Source organism: Zootermopsis nevadensis, unplaced genomic scaffold (assembly GCF_977971745.1).
Source record: "Zootermopsis nevadensis isolate Lab colony 2312 unplaced genomic scaffold, Znev_1.0 Znev_ptg000030l, whole genome shotgun sequence".
In the NCBI taxonomy this organism is placed as follows: Eukaryota; Metazoa; Arthropoda; class Insecta; order Blattodea; family Termopsidae; genus Zootermopsis; species Zootermopsis nevadensis.
In genome coordinates this window covers 8,395,767-8,415,587 of record NW_028259162.1, presented here as the reverse complement: position 1 = coordinate 8,415,587, position 19,821 = coordinate 8,395,767, and the positions used below count along the sequence as shown (strand labels likewise).

At 37.9% G+C, this 19,821-nt stretch overlaps 1 protein-coding gene across 3 annotated transcripts in view; it reads right to left on the bottom strand.

Annotated features, from left to right (window-relative positions):
• Nucleotides 1-19,821, bottom strand: part of LOC110839044 (putative G protein-coupled receptor CG31760) — a 183,897-nt gene that overhangs the window by 119,758 nt on the left and 44,318 nt on the right. For all 3 annotated transcript variants that reach the window (XM_087358795.1, XM_087358794.1, XM_087358796.1), the window contains exon 2: nucleotides 1,796-1,962. The gene's annotated coding sequence lies outside the window, so the exon portion shown is untranslated. The remainder of the gene's footprint in view (nucleotides 1-1,795; nucleotides 1,963-19,821) is intronic.

The following is a 19,821-nucleotide window of genomic DNA, read 5'->3' as shown; positions in this document are numbered from 1 at the left end:
ATCAATAACCACATTAAAGTTACCTCCCGAAATAGGTAGCTTTTACACACTCATATTACAATACGTATATCAACATGCGTACAACACGAAATCTTTTACTGTCAACATAAACTCCAGAAAGAAAATGTTTATCCCAGGCGATTGAATGACTCGTTTCGTCAACAGTGAAATTTAAAGAGTGCAATATGTTAACTGTTCATATTTCTCAGATGAATGATGGCTTTAAAAAAGGAGAGTTTAAGATTTGAAGGTTTTATGGCGACTGAATGCAATGAAGTCTTCTCGAATAATCGGCCAGTAAGTACGGAGTTACGATCCGACGTTTTGGAGAATGTCTCTGATTCAATTGTGCGGTTTAATGAGATATCAAGCCAGATTATGAAAAACACTCAAAAGTCTATTCTGGAACTGCAGCCGATTGATTCTTCATCATGTTAGAAGTAATTTATTTCAGTACTCTGAATCATTACTTAATTTTCATTATTTTTTTCAACAGCCACTATCAGCAGTAGGATGTTTTAATAAGTGCCAGAAGAACATAGGATATTCACAGGTCAATATGCAGGCATTCGTGCAGTGACGTATTGCAAAGAAATCACATATTTAGAAATACCATACGAATGGCATTCCATTTCAAGCTCCATCGTAAACCACAAGTTTGAAGTGTCAGACAAAGTCAAATATGAGCCGAGAAACAGCCTAGAAGCAAACACGGAAGGAAGGAAGGAAGGAGGTAGAATGCTCTATTCGCATAGCAAGCATGTAAGTGGGGCTGCCTGCTTTTAGGATTAAAATTACCGTTCCGCAAATTGAATAATATTTTAAGAGTCCAGCGGGAATATGGTGGGTATTCCCGTTACAAGATACTGTTGTTTACGTGACAACAGCGTCTATCTAGATTTAATAGACTCCATGTTATTACACCCGAGATGTTTACTTGTTTATAACAATCAGATTATACACCTGCCTGAACGACAGTGTGCCTAAAGAAGGAATCTGAGTATTTGCTTTAGGCGATGATTCACCCGTCGCCCTGATGATGGAAGCAGCAAGTGCCTATGAAACGTCGATACAAGGCGCTACTTCCTAGAAGACAGCCATATTCATACTCGCCGCCGTGAGAAGCTGAAATTCCACATATGTTACATTTATCGGACTCTGTCAACTTCAGTTCGAAAGAACCCAAAAGAAGTTGACAATTTGAAAACGGAATTTGCATAATCGTTCAAAAGCACGTTTCATATATTTTAAAATTCTAACCGAAAGGATCTAAAAATCCTTGACAATTTGAAATATGAATTTGAAAGTTTGTTTAAAATGGAAAATCTTTCGCATGGATGTCCTGTCGCCGACAAAAATACGAGTTGAAAGAATTAAGACCGTCGAATCTTACTGTGAACCATGGAGAAGCGTCGGCTATAAAAGGTTCAGGAACGTTGGCTTAGAATATTGAAAGCACTAAAACCGTTCACTATCAGAAGTTACATTTTCCTCCGAATAATGACATAGATGCTACGGTGGTTCAGATATTTTATTATTGTGTATCTGACCGCTTATGTAATTTAAATAAATTTACTGCAAGTAAACAACAAGGATTACTCACATAAAATAATTTTTTTATAAGCATGTTCATTTGAGAAAAAACGGGGAATTGAACCTTTTTCCAAATTCATTTTATAAATCTGAAAAAAGATGTAATATAACAAACCATAAATTAAATTAAAATTTACGAAGATCACTTAAACAAAAACTCTTATATGATCCGGTTCGCTTGTGGAGAAAAGTTGTCACAAACCTTGTGAAGTGTCACGTGGCGCGCTGGTTGCCGGTCTCCCAGGGGCACTGGCGCCGTTGTTCAAGAATCACAGGACCCCCGCATGTCGCTCACTTGTTACCAGAGATTCTCACTCCAATCCTAGGCTTTATATAACAAGGGGTTCCATCACATGCGCCTTGCAGCACCTGAAACAGGTCAGTTCTGCAGTTACGCTAAAGAAATTCTGAGCCCAAAATTCTATGGTATGGGACGGGAAACTGGAAATAGCCATCTTCTTGGAACGGGATATCCCATGAACAGGTTCTAGAGGATGAACATACACACAGGGTGAAAACCCAGCACAACATCGATATTACAAGCGCCATGAGAACCTCTTGTTCCGTGTTAGAATCCGGCCCTAACTGAGATGGTTCATGGTTTCCAGACACTGGAGTTTGTATATCAACTTAGTTCTTCTAAGCCTTTTAAAATTTATCATCTCGCCACTTAAATCTGTCTTTCCGTTCATTCTTTAGTCGAAATAGGAGACAATGGAGTGCAGATACTGAGGTCCTCTCATCTCATATGTTAATCCACTTTATGCTCAAGGTTTTAACAAAGCACACATTTATCCTCTGACCTGCACGTGTCTTTGTTAACATCAGTTAGCAATATAGACACGCGCTGATCAGTTGTGTTTTTAGAAGATAATATCCATGCAAATTTGACGGACGAGAGAAAGCAAATTAAATCGCAGAATTGCAAAATCGACACTGAGAAAGAAAATAATCGAGCAAAGCAACAGAATGCTTCAAACAGCCCTTTCGCTTTTGCACGTTAAATATGTTTGGTGTTTGGTAACAAGGGCTTAAGTCAAAAATAATTTGCGTCTACTTAAGTTCTTCTCACTCAGTACAAAAAGCCCTTAATGTGAGTGTACGCAAAGTATTAAGGACGATCACACAAATATTTATGATTCTTTTATCTATACTAGCTGTCTGTGATCATTGTTCATTACTGATTTGTAAAAAATGTCACATTATTTGTCAAGAAGGGGATGCGGCCTCCCGATATGGAGGTTAGCTGCGAATTTGCAGAATAAGAAGTCGTGGAGAACCGACATGGCGTCATGGCATGGTTCTCGAGCTTGGGGCTTGGTCGGGGGGGGTTGAATATATATATATATATATATATATATATATAGTCATAAAACAAATTATAAAGATGATTGTCTTCTTCGGACACAGCCGTGAAAACCTCAAATCCCAATTGCACAGTTTATTTATAAATATTTATTACTGAATATTTATGATTTCATTGTTTACATATTTTGATTTTCCAAGGTAGCGTTCTCGTATCCACTAACATCCTACAAAATTTTAAGTCTGTTTAACGAAGATTCACCGAACACTCCTCCTCTTTCGAGGGAAGTATCCCCCGCAATGGACGATTTACTAGATTAGCTTTTTATGACGGAGTCTGGAGTTGGTTAGTTCACGTTTGTGATACGAATGTCATTTGCAGAAGTGCATGCCAACATCATACGTATCCATAGCAACATGACTTCTTGACCTGAAAACGGAAGGTGTTCCATCTAAAACGAAGCAGGCGTACAGGATATCCTACTCAAGGATTTACTGTTTGTTCACCTCTCTACGTGAATGTTCAGATAGTGCATTAAAATGGGCCACGAGAACCCCAATCCAAACATTTTGCCTGTTTACCATTCATGATTATTTTCACATCTCATTCGAGGTTGCACTGGTGGTGTCATAAGTTTTCTGTTGTAAAATACTGAACTATGTGAAGGGTGAAAAGTCATCGTAAATCACTTGTTTTCAGTCTCAAGTGTTTTGATTTTTTCTTACCTCGAACGACGCGTTATGGAGTTACACTCTTTACATTATTAACAATGAAAAGTTACGGCGTTGTTGCCTGTTGACAGAACAGCGAAAGGAAAAGGCAACACGAAGCGAACTAAACCAGGAAGACTGCAACGACTAAGCAAATGACATGTCAACGTGGCAACATCGCCGTCAACTCCTTCCTAATGACAACGTAAAGATTATAACTCCACAACGGCTCGTCCTAGGTAAGAAAATTCCAGTATTTCAGACTGAAAACTCATAACTTTCAACAACATATCTATTTTATATGTGACACATTTTTCCAAATAGATTTTGCCTTGGCCCCGGAGTTATGGGACACACAGTATAATCTCTTCAGTTGAAATGGCGTTAGAAGTAAAAAGATTACCATTTAGGCAGGAGAAAAGTTGAAGGTTCTAGGAAATATAAGGATAAAAGAGGGCTTAAGCAAAAGAATGGTAGAGAAAATTACGTGACAAGGAACACGACATATCTCTTTATTGCAACGCACAATGTGGACAGCGTTCACGTAAACAGTGGGGAGAACACCGCCATGCAGATTCTTTGTTTTGATCGGTGAATACATGCGCTGCCATAGTGTTCAATTAAGCCGTAATAAGAATAGCCAAAGTCATACTATGGAGTACACACAGCAAGCTTAGTGATGTGAGCAATAATCCTGACTCATGTTCCCCAGACAACAGAATTTCATACATACAATTTGATGACATTCCACTTTCTTCATCCTAAACTGGAAGCGAGTCCCAAACTTACGAGATTTGCAACGGCAGTCAAAGCAGGCTTCATCTTGTAATCTACTTGAACATCACTCCTATTACAGCCCTTGTGTCACAATACAGAAGAAGCCGAATCTACAATAAATTTGTTCCGTATAGAGAGAGTACAGATCTTGGGGTTGGCTTGAGTGAGATGTAGCGTATTTATTTCCACTCTAGTGCCGCAGATAAGGGACGAATGGAGTGGCAGTGGTCTGGATTAAAGCAGCTAATGCATTGGGTAGAACGGATGAAATTGGTTTGACCAGATGGAACGGCGAATTCGGTAAGAAGGCAGAATCAAGAAAGTGTCCAGACAACAGTTGACCTAGGCTAACTTCTCATGAGCTAAAGGAATAATAAAAGCATACCGAAGTTCTTAAGAACTTTTACCTTAGCTCAGAGACCTTAAAATATGACATAAGATCAATGGTAGGTACAATCAATAAGTTTCTCGTTCTACGTTGTTTAGTTCATGGACGCAGCAACGGAATTCGTTGTTAAAAAGTCGTCGTCATACCTGAGGTTAAATTAAATTTTATCTGCTTACGGTTCCAACGTTAAATATGATCAGAATTTTTCTCATTTGCTACCCAAATGATTATCAATCATTTATAATACACGAACTGGTAAAACAGCAGTTGGGTTAGTAGGATTTCAGGTTATCACGGCAGCGAGTATGCAAATTTCTGTCTTCTGGGTTATAGCGCCGTGTAGTCTGATAGAAGTTTACCGTTTCAGAGGTTGTTGCTGCCTCCATCATCAGGGCGATCATCCGTAAACTTATACCAGACTACAAGGGGCCACAACCCATCAGACAGAAATCTTCAGCAGCTGAGATTTTCACGAGCTGTTCTCTTATTATTAGTCTCACATTGAACATTGATAATGATAGTCCATAGACTTAATTACGTAAATGTGAGCTCGCTTGGTGAGAATGTCTTCTGGATTGTGATACCGTCTAGTTTAGAAAGTCTCGGAGGAACAAATCACCTCTATTTTCAGAGTGAAAGGGAAAAAGTCTACATGTATCTTACTAATACGCCTAAATATAGTTGTTTATAATATTATTTACCGTTATATGTAACACGAAAATCGAAGAGAAATCACAAACTTAACAAGTGAATTACATTCCACGCGTCTTTCTGTCACATAAAAATGCAGTGATTAACATTCCATAAGAAGAGGTAATATCTAGAAAAGTTTCAAGTTACAGAAATTTGCATATCTTCCAACCTTGCATTTTATCTAGGTCTTTTATGTAATTTTTTTTTTACAACTTCTTTGTCTTCGTTTGCTACGCTTTAGTGAATTTCGACTCACATCAGTGGATCTAGTTCAAGTATCATTACACGTGGCAGCCAACCAAAGGTCCCTGTGACTTTTTCCGGTAACCGAGCAGTTTATTCCGCTTCTCTGCCTTATGATCGATAGATCGACTTGCTCAGTGTTTCGCTGTTTCCTTCACAGTCTGTGCTCCGCTCCGTGAATTAATATCCATTCAGTATTGCGGAGTCGAAACTAGTTTCCGTGAGCGTAATGACGGTGGCTAATGGCTTTGGCGTACGGTGTGTAGGAAAGGATTCCAGGTTACTCGTTGCAAAGATGGCCGTAGAAGCGTACCAGCAAATAAGAACAAATTCTAAAATCATTCACCATTACCATAATGCTATTTAGGAAGCGACCAGGAGACGTGTTTTATGTGGCAGCCTATATGATAAAGAGTCGGTTACCTGATATCTAACTAACTAACTAACTAACTAGATGGGTTACCGAACCCGAAGGTTCATCACCGAATTAACCAAAGCCCTCCACCAGACCCTGTTCTGGGCCAACAAAATCCAGTTTCCTTCAACTCCTATCTCCCATAGATCCCGCCTGAGATTATCCTCCCATCTACGTCTAGGTCTCCCCCGCGGTCTCTTCCCTTCAGGTTTCCCAACCAATACTTGGTGCACACCTCTTGTCCCATCCATGCGCGCTACATGCCCAGCCTATCTAATTCTTCTCGACTTAATCACCCTGACAATACTGGGGGAGCAGTACAGATTTTTAAGCTCATCATTATTCAGTTTTCTCCACGCCCCATCGTCTTCCCTCTTAGGCCCAAATATCCTCCTCAACACCCTGTTCTCAAACACCTGCAATCTCCGTTCCTCCCTCTGAGTGAGAGACCATGTTTCGCACCCATACAAAACAACAGGCAAAATTATTGTTTTGTATACTTTAATTTTCAGGTTCTTAGAAATCAGACGGGAAGACAAAATATTTTGAACTGAGAAGTAGCAAGCATTTCCAGAATTTAATCTCCTCCTAACTTCCTCATGAGTGTCATTTTCATTTGTTATTGTTGTTCCCAGATATTTGAACTTTGTAACCCTTTCAAAGAACTTATTAGCTACCCTTAGGTAATTTTGCCCGCCTGTCTTCTGATGACGAGATACTAACATGTACTTAGTTTTTTCTGAATTTACTTCTAGCCCCACCTGTCTACTAGCCTCTAGTAAAACTTCTGCGTTCGTCTTTATTGTATTCATATCGTCCCCCAATAAATTAACATTATCAGCATATGCCAATAGCTGTGTCCCATTCAATTACAAACCCTCCTGCCTATCCTGGACTTTCCTGATAGAATATTCTAGCGCAAAGTTAAAGAGCATTGGAGACAAAGCATCTCCTTGTTTTAGACCATTCTTGATGAGGAATGTCTCAGTGGTTACCTGATATCAAAAAATATAATTTATTAATACCGTACATATTTGACAAACTATGACTGTAGCAACCGTTTAGCTTAACAAAGAACAAAAATTTAAAATAAATATTTTGGAAGCTTCTTAATGGCGATAGTAATTTTAATTTTCTCTTCATTTAAACCCAAGATATGTTATTTCATTGCGATTAAAACTGAGCAATGCTTATTAACAATAATAAAAACGAATATAAACAATATAAAAGGGGATCTTATTGGAGAAAATGCGAAAATTATTTTATCGGAAATTTTTTGTGTCCTAGGAACAATATAGCGTCAATGTTTGTGATGTTTGAACCCGATAAATCAAGAGAATATCAAATAAGTATGAGTTGTAACGAGGGGAGGAAAGGTTAGATATCGTGAAGTTAGAGCTAATGAAAGAATCACAATAACGAAAAGTGTTTACATTCTCAATTGTGTCTAATCGAAAGACCGTTAGTCAATTAAAAGCGTGTGATATGAATCTCATTCTCTCCCAGCATATAGCTACAAAGTCTGCATGTAAATCGACAACATTAACAACAACGCATACTCAATTCGATTATCGATATGTGCTGTCTCATACCGACACATCACAAAATTGAATGCAACGCGGAGCCACAACTCAAAACTTCAATTTCGGTCTGCTCTGCTGTAATCTAATCACTGAAAGAACTCTGCTACCAGTACCTTCAGCTATGGACAGATAAATCCTTTCACTCTGCTGTAAGATATCTTCTAAAATCTCTACTAAATACTAAACACACAGGATGTCTACGCAGCAAATAGTGATTTCCAATTCCTGAAAACATACTCTCAAAGGGAATCTATATGATGCAGTTTCATAAGGACTGAAGTATATACTTTCATAATTTCATCACCATCAATGCATAAATATTTGTTTTATTTGTGAAAGTCTATAGAATCTAGTAAGAGAAGCACTCTGTAATGTAACATAAAATTCAGTGTTCGAAGCGGTAGTTCGGTGTCAGCGATATTTTACATTGTTTTTGAAAACCGAAGCCGAAGGAGCCAAGCGCGTTTAATTACTTAATCCTAGAAGGTGGCATTGGCTTACATGAGAGCGTCGCGACTAAGGACTACTAGGCTTACCATTAAAGTCATGACAGTGAGGATAATGTGGAAGGCCCCGAAAAATCCCATCGTTAGTCTTACAACTCTGTTCCTTTCAGCGGAACTCAGCTTAATCGCTGCCATCACTGTGTCTCAGTATAACAGCGCAAAGTCATGTGTTGTGGAGAGAATCTTCCCGTCCCCAGCTTAATTCATTGTCCGTTTTATCGGCCTTTAGTTCGGTGTAGTTGGGCTTCAGATCTCCAGAGGGCTGTTATCAACAAAACCCTGGGTTTCGGTTTGCAGGATGGTGTCGTTTGAGAGCTGTTAAGTCTGCAGTCATAGCACGTAGTTCAGATTCTAACTTTACGGACCTGTTTGAGGATATGAATTTCTTCTTTTCCAGAGCGGTACAAAATGTGACATCAACTACGGATTTCCATGATTCCATGCCAGAAAAATCGAAGTGGTACATGTAACCTCAAATTTCAGACGACGCATAGAAATTAAAAATAACCACATAAAAATATGTTTCAGAATCCTAATTGTCATTGTGTTCTATCGTACCAAATACACGAACAGGCAATCTGGCCCCTGGATATTCGTCTTCCCACACTACTGGAAGGGGGAAATAAAACTTCTGGCATGGAAATCGTACATTTTGCACTACTCATTACTTTAACGGCATTCTAGTTTACCATCTACTGGTAGGTACGGTTTAAGGTTTGCAGAAAACTCCAGCTCGACTCTTGTAGCGTTTAAGGTTAAGACAGACGCAGAACACGTCAAATGAATGAAAGATTCGGTCTCTTCGTCCGATCGCTAGTGTTCACATAGTAAGCAAATTCCTTTACTTTTTCGCTTTAAGTTGTGAAAGCAATTTATTGTTTGCTTTTCGAGAGAAATAAATATTAAATTTCCGTTCTTAATTTTATTTACCCACGTTGTGAATCCTACAGAGAAATCTTGAGTGTTCAGTCTGTACGTATGAATGTGAGTGTAAGTAAAAATGTATTCGGCTCCATAAAAATAAAAGTTTTAAACTTCCAGTACCAAGGGGTTTGCCCCAGCTTGATCAATTCAGTTCACAACCTTAAAAGCACTTTTCTGAATATCGTTTCATTTATTCCTTTTGCTATTTCTTTAAAAGTGCTCCCTTACAAAAAAACCTGGTATGTTCTGCTGCTCCAAGCTTTACCTCTCTGGCGCTATGAACCTTTATTATTTAATTATGCTCACCCTACAAGGTTAAAATTACAAATTATGAAGCCCTACTCATATCAGTAAACAGTCAATTTTTTAAACACCTATTCCTTCTGAAATTACCAGTGTTTAATACTACCTGAAATTATATATATACACTTAGAATGATAATTAAACCGGAGGTTGAATTTCCAAAATAATAATTGCCGAATTATCGATAATGTTTCAATGAATTACGTTAAATAATGCGTATCCGGTAAAACATAATTCAATAATATTTCCGATTATTGTGGAAATTAATAAATTATTTTCTATCTCTGCACTTACAAAATTTCACCCTGAAAGTGAAGTTAACTGCCCGGTTTTATTCGTGAATGTTGCATATGTTATTGACGCTGCAGGACACAGTATAAACACGAAGCATCCAGCATAGAATAATAATTTTATGAAACAGAACGTAACGAGCATCATGGTGAGCGCACATGGTAATCACTGAATCGAATACAAACAACCCATAATTAGTATTATTATTCGTTTATAAACGCGTGAATTTAATGAAAATGAGACCAATGTCATTGACCCTGAAATGGGTTATTGATCATATTCAGTGACAAACACCAGTGAGTGCATAAGAGAACTTAGCATTAAAGGTCACGGCTTACGGATTTAGTCTTGGGTCATTTAACAAGTCGTTTCAACTGTGCTGGTTGTATGGTGTGAAATGGTAAGACGATAGCGTAAAATGAACTGGAAAGAACGTGGAAGGAATCAGTTACGCCTTATTTTAAGGTATCATCCCACAACTTAGTGGAGAGACTGTTGGAAAGCCTGTCAGGACATCTAGTCTACGGACCAAAATTTTAAACCTTAATCTTCCCAATTCGATGACGAACTAGTAACCATAATTCCGCTAAGTTCGTCGACAATAATCATGTACAGCGTCCCTTTTACAGTATAACACGAACATAAAATGTTATATAATACTTTTTCTTATTTTCTGCAGTAAAAATTGCTGTCTCGGGTTAAGGGACACTTTTCGGGTAATGGATCTATGAATTAGTTTATTGTTATTGGCCAGTTTACTTTACTGCACTCTCTGTAATGACTTGCCTTGGTTTGTGCAAGGCAGATACAGAGGTCGAAACATTCTACCCGGTGGTGTTCGCTCCATTGACATACGCACACGCTGTTCACATTGCTCATGTTGTGGGTACAACAAAGTAACTCGAGGCACTGAGCACAGCGTGTCACAGTAAATCCCTCTAACTCTCCTTCTATTAGATGCGAAGTTAAATGACGCAGAAAATAGCTTCAGCTGTTATCTGCTGTAGTACTGTTTTATACTCAGACAGGGCTGGTTTGTAATTCACATTTTATCATTCCATTTATCACCTTGTGCATGCATCAAGGAACAATGACAATGCTACAGAATAAATTAAATGGGCATTGTATTTCCACTTGCCACACATAAAACATCGCCTCCTCCACTAATACAAGGGGGAAAAAACAATCAAACTTAGCTTTGGCTTAGTTGTAATTCAACTACAGTCAGGGAAACCAAAGTGTGTCACAAAGCATGTTGCTACAGCCTGTATTGTTCTCCGATTTCAAAGAAATGCTGCTTTTGTGTCATTGGGGGTTATCACGGCGGTGAAAATATACAAGTTGTTCTAAGTTTATGTGTAGATACCAATCTTTCGGATAAACATTCTAACTCCATCTTCAAGGTACTTTTTCTCTGCTCTCAATTAACTATTCTATGGATTACCTAATTCAATTATGTGAACATATTTGATCATATACCACTTAAACTGCAACGTTAACACGTGAAATAAATAACTAGATGGTTTTGAAAATAATGGATTACATACCTGAATGCTAACATATACAACGCAGTGGAATACCCACGCAATAAACTTCCGGGTAATGAAAGGTTATTCCAAGAAGCTGACGAAGCATTCTCTCCGCTTCTGTTCCAGACGAACACGTTAATTAAGGACTCTAGTTACGGTGTTAAGTACTACTTGGACACGACGCAAAATGACATGACATGGCGCAGAGATAAGGACTCCTCCGTACGGGTTAAACGTCAAAATAGAGCAAAAATACAATCAGAAAAAACAGAATGGAAGTACACCGATGTAATTATTAATTTCGTTATCATAGCTAATTAATATGGACATAAGTATACGTGCATACGATACGCACAGTCAGAAGCTTCATTTATTACAGTAGTAACATTGATGTAAAGTGGGTCACCGTTTCATCGCGTGGTTTCAATTCCAGAAGTGTAAAGCATTTTATTCTGAAGCAAAATTGTAGTTAATGAAGAGTTTAAAAATTGTAACGTAAGAATAAAATTATAGGTCTCTTTAACAATATACCAATTCAAGCGGACGATATTTTATTTGAAGTATAATTATTTGTATATTTATTTATTTACGCTACTAATAGCGTCAAATGATTGGATAGCTAATGAATTATGAATTAACTAACTACGTTAATTTAGGATTCAGAAATTACATTTCCTTCAAATATCGTGCACTCATAGACGTAATAATTGTCTTACTTCATTTAACAATGCTGCATTAACTATAGAGATTACAGGCTTAAGAACGAGAGTTAGTTGGATAGTTATAAATGAGGAGTAGGAAAATACATGGGCAAAAGTGGAATTAATAACATATTTTAGGGCTATCAGAAGTCATCATAATTTCATGGTGACGGAGCTGATCCCTGAAACATCGATTTTTTAAGGAACTGGTATGGTTAGTAACGTTAGTCGCCATGGAAGCTTCAATTCATACAGAAGCAGAATTGTCTGTTTGATGCTATTTTATCCAGAAGAAAACACTTCAGCAGTTGTGAATTTTATCCGTTACAAAAGAAAAAATTATCGATATGAAAATTTATCCAGCTTACATCTCCTTGATTCTTCGTATTTGTTTGTACCTAAACCGCGTCTGAATCATATAGCGAAGTATACATTCTGTATCACTAGTAATGCGTGTGAAACTTATGCACATCAGTAAAATTGTAATTGAATCGATGCTTCACACTTCAAAGACATCTAAAATTTCATGCTGCCGTGTCAGATAAACCAACGGTTCGTTTAACGCACCGTGCAATAATTCCAATATGAAGGCACAGGAAACTTTGATCATATTTGATATATTGTTTTGTTTACACTGCGAATGTAACTCACCATAGCGATTTTCCAAGCCTTATTTAGTATATACATCTACAGCAGCATTAAATATCTCTAGTCACGTTATCTATAATGCAATAATATATAACTCTGTTGGTGTCAATTTCTTATAAACTGTCACATTTGACATAAAATATCTTCATCTCAAAATTGTCAGTTCCCAAAATAGAGTTTGACCAATACGCGGTTCGTATCGGTCTTTATCATTACGACGATGTGTCACTTACAAATGAGTGGTTAACATTTCTTATGCCTAATGAATATTACATTTTAGTCAGAAAACAATTGACAAAACTTGGCAAATATGGGGGGGGGGAATAATATTAAAATTAATCTTAAAAGAAATAAAATATGATAATCTACACCAGATTCATCTCACTCAAGATAGTGTCCAGTGGTGGGCTCTTCTGAACATGGTAATGAACCATCGGTGTAGGATTTGAGGTTTTCACGGCGGTGAGTCTGAAAATGACCATCTTCTGGTGTGTTGCGCCGTGTAGTCTGGTGGAAGTCGGTAAACATCTACCAGATTACACGGCGCAACAACCCAGAAGACAGCCATCTTCAATGAACCATCGGATTCCATAAAAGAGAGGAATCACTTGCCAACCTAAACAGCCCATCAGCTTCTCAAGAATAACTCCGCTCTGCATGATTAAAGAATTCCTTAAAGAGAATAGTTTGTTTATAAAACCTGCATTACAATGACGTCGTTATATCTGCATGTAGTCATGTCGCTCTAGGCCTGTACGCAAACTGACAACTTATTGACAGCTGTCGATGTTTCCCCCTCTACAATAATGCACGATTGAAAGTAACAGCAAACCGTTATCGGTTCCACTGTAACTGGTCACAGCAATTCTTCCTATAGAACATAATATTTTCATACATTAGATAAGTATTCCTTGCAATTGGCGTTACCAATTAATCTCTTATTTCACTCCATCTCGTTCTCAGAGATTAATACTAATTATTATCCTTTGCAAGCAACTGGAATTTCAAATATAAACCTCTCTTATATATCCACTTCACAACAATGAAATAGTCTAACATCAAGTGTTCGTGACGCACTCTGATGGCAGGAAGTTTAAACTCCTGAAAGCTGTCAACATGGTTGCCTAGTGAATTAATCATCGTCAAAAAATTAACAGCCTCTGCTTTATTCCTCACGTTTACTTGTTATAGATATGATGATAAACCATGCATTTGTTTCGTAATGACCTTTAGAAACAGATGAAGCAGAGGATTAAATGGAATCACTGAGATATGAAACCTAATAAAGTGTAAAGAGAACGTCGCCATCTCGTTTTTTGTTCCCGGAACAGAAAAAAGTAGAGCATCGCTTTCAGTGCCGCCTGTACTCCCTCAATTATTTCCATTTAATTAACTCCACAAAGCAAAGCTGGCGAAGTATCATTTCAGTAATACGAAATTGTCGCTTCGTAACTTGCTAACGGCGCTGGCGCTGAAGTGTATAAAAAGTACATTATTTGCCTGTCTATAACACAACGACAACAGACTGGATAAGGCAAAAACTTGATTTCTTAATAAGGAATACGCAGTCTTTGTATTTTCTTACGGTGTTTTTCAGTCTGTAACAAAGATAAATAATTCGTACCATGCCTTCCATAAAGTATTACGCCATGATTTTGGCGTAAAAAAGTTTAGTAGTTCATGTATGATTTGAGGTTTTCACGGAGTTGAGTATGAAGATTTCTGTCTTCTGGGTTGTTGCGCTGTGTAGTCTGGTCGATGTTGACCAACGTTTCAGAGGTCATACTGCCTCCGTCATCAGGGCGATGAGTATGAAGATTCCTGTCTTCTGGGTTGTTGTGCTGTGTAGTCTGGTCGATGTTAACCAACGTTTCAGAGGTCATACTGCCTCCATCATCAGGGCGATGAGTATGAAGATTTCTGTCTTCTGGGTTGTTGCTCTGTGTAGTCTGGTCGATGTTAACCAACGTTTCAGAGGTCATACTGCCTTCGTCAGCCGATCTTGGTCATATTTCTGTCTGTACATACATACAGACAGACAGGTGGTGAATCGTAGGATATTTTGCTACAGAATCAAACTTAAATATTCACTGGTTCGAATGAGAGGCAAAATATATAATATTATGAGTGAACAAGCGTGGTTTATTTTTATATTTTTTGTGACATTTATCTGAAAAGAATATAAACCCTCAGATAGCCACTTTTTAGACTATAATTAAACATTTGATAACTCCGGAGTAAAAAAAGGCTCTCGTAAAGGGTAAATACGATCAGTAGCATGAATGAAAGCTAACAGGAAGGAAGGAAAGAAGGTAGTTAGGATGCTGTTGGGTTTGTAGACACCCCAACTACCAAGAGAGTATGAGCCTGTACAAATTAGATCACAGACAGTTATATCAGCCAATAACAGTACGGATCATAAAGGAGAAAGTTGTCAAAGGATATAAAGGCCGTGCCTCCTGGGCTCAATAAAATGTCTTACTTTTCAATTAATAACCATCATCCATTCATTTACCAAAGGCGACTAAATATTGATATTAACGATGTGCAAGTAAACGACAAAATCTAATTTCTTCAAATACATAATATATACATGAAAACAGATTCATGTTCGTTGAGATATGTCACTTTCAATTCAAACGTTTTTACATTTGTGCATATTTAATTGATATAATTGTGTACTCTTTGTAAAAACAAGAAATCCCTGTCTCCAAAACCTTACTTCTACACTATACGTAAAGTTTTCAACTGATAACTCTGTTTTATTTGTAATATTATTTAACGTTCCTGTGTCAGATACCACCTTAGAAATTTTTAACACTTTGAAGCCGAAGCACGTTTAAATGTTATTTAAATATCCAGTCCATACCGCAATAAAAACACAACATCTCACCATTACAATTATTGCAAAATTAAGACCAGTTTGTCAATCCAGTTTTAAAGAAATGCGAAACCCATAAATGCACTCTACGAACAAAATGAAGAGTTGTTTTTAAATCAGTTACCGCTGGGTTTTAAATGATTAATGAAAACAATATGACATTTGAAACAAATAAGAGGGAAGCATTTGTATCACTACATCTTTCCCGACAGGCTGCACTCATAATTCCGCCAAGGACAAGTAGTACGCTTATCTGCGGCTTTGGGAGTTGTTCTGTGAGAACAGAGAAGCCTTGCGATGATACGATCTCTCCTGTCTGAACAGGAGTCAAAAAACTCGAATCCAATAAAAAAAAAAGGTCCATACAGCGCGGTAGCATTGAAGAAGAAAGAAAAACAGTTGCAATCGGTTCATAGGGACTTCCAAAGCAAGAGATGTCAACCTGCCAAAACGGTATCCGTAAATAAATATAACTTGGACTCACATCGGCTTGACGGGGAGTCTGTTCTTGTTTCAGCGTTGCAGTGCTACTGGAGAAACACTCCACAATTCCGACTTACCTCCGGTTTCATTTAGCTGCATAGAAATCGATTCCCCGACAAGAAAACGGCTTTCCCTCTCGTGATCAATAAAAACATAAAAAAGAAACATTACGTTCACTTCAGTCCAGTTCACTTCACAGAACAGCGACTTCTGGTTTATGGGTTGCTGAAAACTGAAGGGCACAAGGAGCAATCGAAAGAAAACTGAAGTTGTCTGTAATAAGTAAGCCTTAAAGCTGCAATTTGTAGTACACAACTGGTCCTTGGCCCTGGTCTCACACGAGGACAGGCCATATAGAAAGATTACATCACATTTTACTGTCAATTTTTATTCATCCATTTAAAGACCGAACATCTACCGTGAATATGAAAAGCGTGTGTGTTTTTGTGGCATGGTTACTATAGCAACCAATTTCCGAAAGTAAACAAGTACATCCACGGGCGAAGAACTACTTGGCGAGCGACTGTTACGGGCGGCTCGTAACGGTTGGGGTGTAAGTCTTGGCCACGCCTTGCTGGAACATTTATCTCAGGTTTCAGTTCTTGAAAACAGTTCTAGTAGCGCAGTGGAATGTGTTTTGGCAATGTTTATCTTCTCTCAGGTATATTTTAATTACATAAATCGTATAGCATACATAAATACATATCACTATTTCTTCGCACCGCGTCTCTGAATCGTACAAGGGACGCGGAGTTAAATATTAATACATGCAACATCGTCATTTCTTGAAAGCAACTGGTCTCCTTTAAGTACGAATAGCATGGCCTGCGTCTTGTCCGTTTGTGAAATCTGCAATGAATTTTCGTGTCCAATATAAACACGCGATTCCGTGACAAGTCCAGTCCTTTATGAGAAGCCAATAATCGCTCAGCTAGTCAATAAATCCCATATGTATTTCGGAAATAGCTGTTGCACTATGTACCTCATGGGCAAGGTTTGTCTCGGGTACATATAAAGTGGTGAATAGATGGGAAAATAATAATAATATCGTATGTTGCTGAAATTCATATTAAAGATTTTCTTCCAAAGTTTCTCGTTTAAAATTATAAAATACAAGACACTGCATTCAGAACTCTAGCTTTTCGTTTGCAACGCTTGCAAATCTGCGTATTCCTCTTCTGACTGTAAATTCTATGTCGGTCTACTGAGACTGCATAGCAGTTTCCATCGGGATTCTGGGTCAGAGTGCGGGATTTCTCTAAATCCGATCAAAGGATCGTTCCATTAACTGGGACAGGTTTGATTATATATTCTAGAGCATACTAAGGCTACAGACATACATATTTACATATTATTCAGAGCTCACTACGTTGAGACTTTGTCACTTTCTAACCTGCTATCTGCAAAACAAAAGTAGGACATGAGAGAATTCAAGCGAGCTCTTTAGATGCCTGGAAATATTCACGCTAAATTAAAGAATAAATCAAAGTAATACAATTCTTCGCTGCTCCGCTCTGAAACATTTATAACTAATTTTGTCTCTGGGAATTATAAGATTTTAAAAAGTTAAATTCTTACTCTGATATACACCACAGTAAGATTGAAAATGTTTTTAACACTAAATTACAATACACGACATAAAGACCTAGAATTATGGTATAACAATAGATCTAATTATTATATACTCCCACGGAATAAGAATGTTTTATGACAGATACATAGAATTTTTCCTCTAACACAATTAGTTTTATTCATTATTTAAAAATCAGTAGTATCTACACAAACTGCGTATATCTGTGATTTCCATATATTCTCTCAATAGCATCTATTATTCCTTAAACAATATTAATCAATTTATCATTTTAATGGAAATGCCTTATGCTTTCTCTGAGGTAAGAACTGTGATGTTAGATGTTGAGCTGAACTTCAGACTTTAATTGATGTAAACTAGACCTGCTATAAACATGGGAGGAAATAAAATTTCAGTGGTTGAACAACAGTAGGCATGAATATTAAAATGGATTGTCTCTTACGTAGGTTATAAATTTTAATTACGTTCAATGGCTTGTTTACGGCAATTAGGCCTGTAGGTTTTGGTTATATGCTAATACACTCATAATACAAGGCAAAATTTAATTTAACGTCTCATTACTTTGCCATGGAGTTCGATTTAATTTATTAATTTGTGCACTCGTGGTAGAATACAAGATAATAGTCGTTTTAGGCAACGATTATATAACTATGAATCAGGAATTTCCGGCATAGATAGATTGAAAATCTGATATCCAACAAATTAACCCTGCAATATCAATTTCTCCAGCTACTGGTTTATGAAATACCATATGGTCAGTAATAGCAAAAACCCACAACACACGAAATTTCCACAGCGGGGTTAAAACTAATTTCGATTGGGTGTTCTCGTGCACATTGTGCAAAGAATCGTACCAAAATCAATTACAGCAAGCCGATGTCTCAATTCTCTGTTGAATAAATGGCAATACCAGAATGGCAATGAGTTGAGTCTGCTGACCACAACTAGTTTTAGATTAATTAGAAAATCCAATTAATTCAAACGAATGAATTGTTGTTCGCTGCTCTTTCTTTCAATCGATCTATCTATCTCGTTTTATACATCATATATGTCTACAAATAATGTCAAAAGCGGAGGAAGTTATTTAATTTTAAACTTTCTCGTGCCTAACAGGCCATATTATATCTGTATGGCTTCATGATTAAAATTTCAGTCGATGCGTCAACCTGCAAACTACGACAGAATTTGTGTAGATGAAAACACGTTCGTAAGATTTGATTATTATCACGGGTGTGAGTCTAAAGATGGCTGTCTTCTAGAATGTTGCGCCGTGTAGTCTAGTAAAAGTTTAACAACGTTTCAGAGGTCGTTGCTGCCTCCATCATCAGGGAACCGTGAAAACCTTAAATCCGACTTATTCAGTTTAATTCAGTTTAAAGTTTGTTATATACGGATATTGATTGTCAAAGAAGACGCTTTAAAGGCATTTTTAACCGAAGTGCTTTTTAACCTTTCAATACGGTTCTTTATAACTGCCCACAAACACCTTGCCTCCCAAGCTAACATATCTGCCGCAAATGTGTGTTCACGATCCATCACTGTCGCCAACACTCATCCACATCGGATATCGCCGTAATGCTTGTGAACACAAACCTAACGCAGAAGAGGGTGGTAGGTTTAGAGCAGAAGGCGACAAAAATTATGAATATTTCTGTCTTCTGGGTTGTTGCGCTGTGTAGTATGGTAGATTCATCGCCCTGATGACGGAGGCAGTATGACCTTTGAAACGTTGGTAAACATCGGCCAGACTACACAGCGCAACAACCCAGAAGACAGAAATCTTCATAACCACCGCTGTGAAAACCTCAAATCTCGTCCTGATGATGGAGGCAGTATGACCTCTGAAACGTTGGTTAACATCGACCAGATTACACAGCGCAACAACCCAGAAGACAGAAATATTCATACTCATCGCCCTGATGACGGAGGCAGTATGACCTCTGAAACGTTGGTAAACATCTACCAGACTACACAGCGCAACAACCCAGAAGACAGAAATCTTCATACTCATCGCCCTGATGACGGAGGCAGTATGACCACTGAAACGTTGGTAAACATCGACCAGACTACACAGCGCAACAACCCAGAAGACAGAAATCTTCATACTCATCGCCCTGATGACGGAGGCAGTATGACCTCTGAAACGTTGGTAAACATCGACCAGACTACACAGCGCAACAACCCAGAAGACAGAAATCTTCATACTCATCGCCCTGATGACGGAGGCAGTATGACCTCTGAAACGTTGGTAAACAT